This window comes from Rattus norvegicus, chromosome 12, assembly GCF_036323735.1.
Source record: "Rattus norvegicus strain BN/NHsdMcwi chromosome 12, GRCr8, whole genome shotgun sequence".
Classification (NCBI taxonomy): Eukaryota; Metazoa; Chordata; class Mammalia; order Rodentia; family Muridae; genus Rattus; species Rattus norvegicus.
The window spans coordinates 42,932,960-42,938,603 of NC_086030.1; positions in this window are offsets into that span (position 1 = coordinate 42,932,960).

The following is a 5,644-nucleotide window of genomic DNA, read 5'->3' on the forward strand; positions in this document are numbered from 1 at the left end:
TCACCCTGCTCGATGCTTTCTTACCCACACTTCAACACTTCACATCGAACAGCTGCCCAAGCTGTGGCTTTAATCTGGGGGTCCTCGGCCCCTTCTATGATAAAGAGATAGTTATAGGCTCACTCTCAAAGCCTGCCCATAAGGGCCGGAGAGATGGCTCTTTCAGGGGGACCCGAGTCTGTTTCCCACCGCCCACACTGGACAGTTCATGTGTGCTTTAACTCCAGCTCTAAGAATCTGATGCTCTAAGAATCCTCTTGCCTCCGTGGATTCCTGTCTAACCGTGGTCCGCACAGACATGTGCACATACATTTTAAAGGATGCACATATCTGAAAATTATGTTTTCAAAGGTTCACAAGGCCACCAGATCCCCATCCTGTGCAGTTCTAGACTTAGGCAACTCTGACTTGGGGTCCTTGCATGTCAAGAGGACAACAGACAATAACATGTATGTATGTATGTATGTATGTATGTATGTATGTATGTACATACGTATGTATGTATGACTCCTTATGACTCAGGTCTAAATGCTTCAGCTCCGAGACCCTCAGTTTATCTATCTATACAATGGACATATTTCTAGACCCTGCCTCACACAGTTCCAGGGAAGATTTCACAAGTCGATGCACGGAAAACGCCCGTGGGTTATTGTTTGTGAAGGCTTTGCCTGGGACGACTGTTTGCCAGTTCTGATGCTGCCCCCGTGATGGGAGCCTTGTGCTCTCGGGTTTCAGTTTCCTCATCTGCCAAATGGGTTGATCCGCTTTGCAGACATGCTGACTTGATCCACAAGCACAGCTGAGGTAAAAGAAAGGCACGGGCAACCTCACCCTCTGAGGCCATAAGGGACCAACTCTAACTTCCTTCTCTGCTTCCCTACATGGGATTGCATACCACCACAACTGGGGTTTTCACACGAGCTCTGGGGATCTGAACTCAGGTCCTATTGGCAAGGCAAGCACTTTATGGGCTGAGCCATTTCTCTAGCTCGTGCAATCATTCTGTTACATGGAAAACTTTATGGGACTTGGGTGGGGGTCTCCGATGTCTGCAGGGGGTTGGGCTGTCTTGATCTTCTGAGAAGAGTAAGGGTAAGGGCAGGGGTGAGTTATGAGCTCCAAATACTTTAGCGGGATAGCTAATATTTGCTAATATTTCATGAAATTCATCAGGTCAGATATTAAAAGCTGCTTTTCATTAAACCAAGATAGAAAAGGATCTCAAATCACGGGGGAGGGAGAGGGGCTCTTGCACTGAGCTAATACATTAATCGCAGTCCATGGCCCTAACTCAGCACAGCTAAGCAGTACCAGAGCAGGTCACAGGGCGAAGCTGATGGGGTAAGAAAGATATCCACAAAGGCAGAAATGTTCGCCAGAGTGCACACAGACTCTGTCCATTCCCCATGGCAGGGTGAGAGACTTTAGTTTGGTATTGGTGTAGGGACCAGAGAATGGTGGGTAAACAGGACCCTAGCATGACCTCAAGAGATTCTGCAACCTTGAGGCTGCTAACTACCATCACAGTCAGCATCCTACCCCGTGACACCTTCAGCAGTTCAACCAACCGATGAGGACAGGCACAGAATGCCTTCAGGTGTCAGGTATCAGAACCGAGGCCCTACTCTCTTCCTGAGTTCTTGAACCCTGGTGGAGCCCTTTTTGTCTCTGTTCTTCACAAGGGAGGGAAAAGTGAACCAGATGAAACTGGGCAGAGAGGCAGAGAAATGAGTCAGGTGAGGAAAGAGCTGTCAAGGGACAAAATTTAGAGACCCTTGTCCACCGAGTTGCAGAAAGCGATGGTTTCTCCATCCCATGCCGTCGGCAGACAGTTGCCTGGGGTTGCCGGTTGATTTATGCCTTGCAGATTGCTGCTGGTGGTATAATTCATCCAGAGGAGTAAGGCTTAGGTCAATATATGTTTAAGTAAAAAGGTTCTGTAGGGCCCCATGGGGACAGACTGGGAAAGGAGCCTCCTACTGCCAGGAGAGGAGAGGCTAAGAGAAGCAAGGGTTGGGGAACAGGAAGGGAGGAGAAGGACAAGGGAGGGAGACACAGAACCAGAGAGGCTGATGGACTGGACAGAGCTCCCTGGCCCCCATGGGTTTCCTGACATTCGCTTCCACTTCCTTGACTTTGTGGGTGCAGTGTGTTCAAGCACAGATGTAGTTAATGTACTTAACACATGTATTAGGCATGTCAAGGGGGCAACAGGCAATAACATATATGCATATGTATGTATGTATGTATGTATGTATGTATGTATGTATGTATGTATGTATTATGTATGTGTGTATGCATGTATCAATAGCAATCATCTATTATGACCTGCCTGTCTCTTTATCTATGCCTGGTTTCCTTTCTGATGCTGTTATAAAAACATTCTGGCCCAAAACAACTTGGGTGAGGAAACGGTTTATTTTATTCTACAACTCTCAGGTCACATTTCCTTGACTGCTAAGGGAAGTCAGGGTAGGAACTCAAGGCAGGAACCTAGGGCCAGGATCTGATGCTGAGACCATGGAGGGGTGCTGCTTACTGGTTTGCTCTCCATGGCTTGCTCAACCCACTTTTTTTTATAGAACCCAGGATCCCCAGCCTAGGGATGGTGCTACCCACAGTGCCCCTCACATCAATCACTAATTGAAAAACCTCCCACAGGCTTGCCTGCAGGTCAATATGATGAAGGCACATTCTCAATCAACGTTTCTTCTTTCCAGATGATTCTAGCTCATGTTAAGTTGACAAGAAAACCAAAAACCTAACTAGTATACTATCTGTTCGATCTATCTATCTATCTATCTATCTATCTATCTATCTATCTATCTATCTATCATCTATTTATCATTTGTCTATCCATCCATTTCCCATATCTGTCTTTCTATCTGTCTGTCTGTCTGTCTGTCTATCTATCTATCTATCTATCTATCTATCTATCTATCATCTATTATTTATCCATCTATGACCTATCATCTATCAATTGATCATCTATTATCTGTCTGTCTGCCTGTCACTATGTACACCTATCTGTGTACCTATCTCATCTATCACCTATCCATTTGCCTATCTATCTCTTTATCTATGTGCAAACATCCGACAGTACAGCACTGCCTGTTGTACGCACCGCACAGAGCAGGTTTCAGAACTTTACTGACGATGTCTTGTCCTACGTCTCGCGGTTAGCTACATGTGGAGGGTACAGCAGCGGGCAGGAATAACCAGAATGATATTGAGGCCCAGGAGGATTTCATCAGCCTTAGTCTGCAAACCAGTTCACCTTCCAGCCCACGCTATTGAGCCTCAGACCCGGAATACCTGCTGATTGCTCCTTCACTGGGGGTGGAGCAGTCTGGAAAGTTCCAAGTAAATTCTGGTGCCTCTTATCTGAGTTCTGTTCCTGGAAATTTCTGCCACTAAGACACACACACACACACACACACACACACACACACACACACACACACAATCTCCGTAACCTTAAATCGTTTCGTAAGTGACAGATTTATTTTCCTCTGAATCCCAACACATTATGCTACCCAGAGCCTGGGAACTGACTCACAGGGCACTGAGCTATGAGTGTGACTTAACCTCATTTCTCCTATGTGAAGGGGGAAGAAGAGAAACCAGAATCACAGAATCCGTCCTCCCTGCCTGCAGATAGAACCTTCTAGAAGCAGGCTGACCCGAGGCCACCTCATCTCTGAGGATTTCTGCCTGCAGCAAATGCAAAATGCCAGGCCAATGAAACTCGGGGAGCATTGGGAACAGGTTTATATGACGTGTCACCTGCTTGTCATTTGTCTAAGATACAACCCTAACTGAGTGCTGCACACTGTATCTGGAAATACTAGGATCCAACTGATAAGGGATTAGGGACAAGCCGAGGAACTGTGGGAATTGCAGGACGTGAATAAACTCCATTCAGCCGCTAAGCCAGGCCTGGCATCTGAGCAGACAGCACCACAGCCACAAGATCAGCCAAGGGGGATGAACAACCCCAGGGGCAAGGCTCTGCAATCCACACATTAAGTTCAAGTGCTGCGTGGCTGAGAGATGGGCCCCATGAGCAGCAGGGTTTCTCAGGAAGGGAAACTGGTGTCTTTGTCATTCATGGGTGAGTTTTCATAAGAAACCAAACAGGGACCAGATCAATATTTCTTGAGAAGACACAAAGTTAGGAAGTATCTTGTGTGGAGGTACCATTCTAAGCCACCCCAGGACCAAGTTTCCACTCCCAAACCCCAACAAGCCTCTTCCTGAATCCTCACCAGGGTCCTGAAACTACCTTGAATTATATGGCTTTAGAGAGACGGCATTGTTTACTCAGTTTCCCCAGATGCACCACCTGAAAGCCAGGAAAACTTAGAATTAAACAACCTCCTGGAGCACTCCACACTATTTTTGGCTCCTCCTCCTCCTCCTCTTCTTCTTCTTCCTCTTCCTCTTCCTCCTCCTCTTCTTAAAGCAGGCTGTGTAAACCCTGCAAATCACTGACTCCCCCACCCCTGCCCCCAGTCCCTTCTGTGGTGACACTCAGCTAAGAAGGGCGTCTTGGGGCCAGCTCCCTTCTCCTCCTGGACCCTTGCCCTCCACACCAGGCGTCTTAGGCCGTTACAATAGTCAGCAGACAAATGCCATTAACAGCCACTCTGTGAGTCTCCACTTTTCGACCGCCTGACCTTAACTAGGCGTCTCCGCTAATCTCTCTGACCCTGATCCCTCCTATTCTCAGCAGGGGACGAGAATATTTACCTGTAACAAAGCTCTCTGAGCCCCTTAGATAAAAGGCTTTGTGTGAACAAAACAGACCTGAAAGCGGATTCTTCTTGTAATGGACCAGCACCACGTGGGTGTCTCGCGTTCTTCCTCCTCTCCTCCCCTGTCCCCTCCTCCAATCACACTGTGGATGGCGTCTGGTCGGCCCTCCCTGCTCTCTCTGGGTTAATCCACTACTTCTGGGTTTACGTAGGTTCTCCTTCCTCAATGGAGGAGCCCAAACTTTGAAACTTCACAGTGACTTTAGGGCCTGGGTAATTATTTCCAGGAAGCGGCTAATAATTCCATTCACTAGGCTGTTAACACCAGAAAAGTAACTTCAGTATTTATGACCCACGGAGATGGCATTGTTTGGGGAGGGGGGAATGGGACACACATAGGTGGGAAGGAGAAAAATGCCCACAGCGCCATCCTCCTCGAGCAGAGTGCACGCTAAGGCGGTAGGTTTTGCTGGGGTCCCACAACACTTCCCAAACTTGGACCCAGATCTGTGACCGCCGCATTGAGAATTTGCTTGAGACATTGCTTTTTGAATACAAAGTATCTCCGGGTGTGGGATTCTCTCAGGGATTGGAGTGTAGCAAAGGAACAGTTTGCTTCACTGCACTGCTCCTCCTACAAAGCAAAGCTAAACCCTGTGACCAAGCGTTTGAAACCACACTGAAAGCAGGAGTGTAGGGCAGCAGACATGAAGCTGCAGTCTCCTATAGATGCCAATTTAGGCATTAGAATAGCCACAGCTCAGAAACACCGAGCAATGTGGATCTACACACACACATGCACATGCACACATGTGCACACCACACAGGCACAGGCACACATACATGCACATGCACATACTCACAAACACACGTACACTCACAAATGC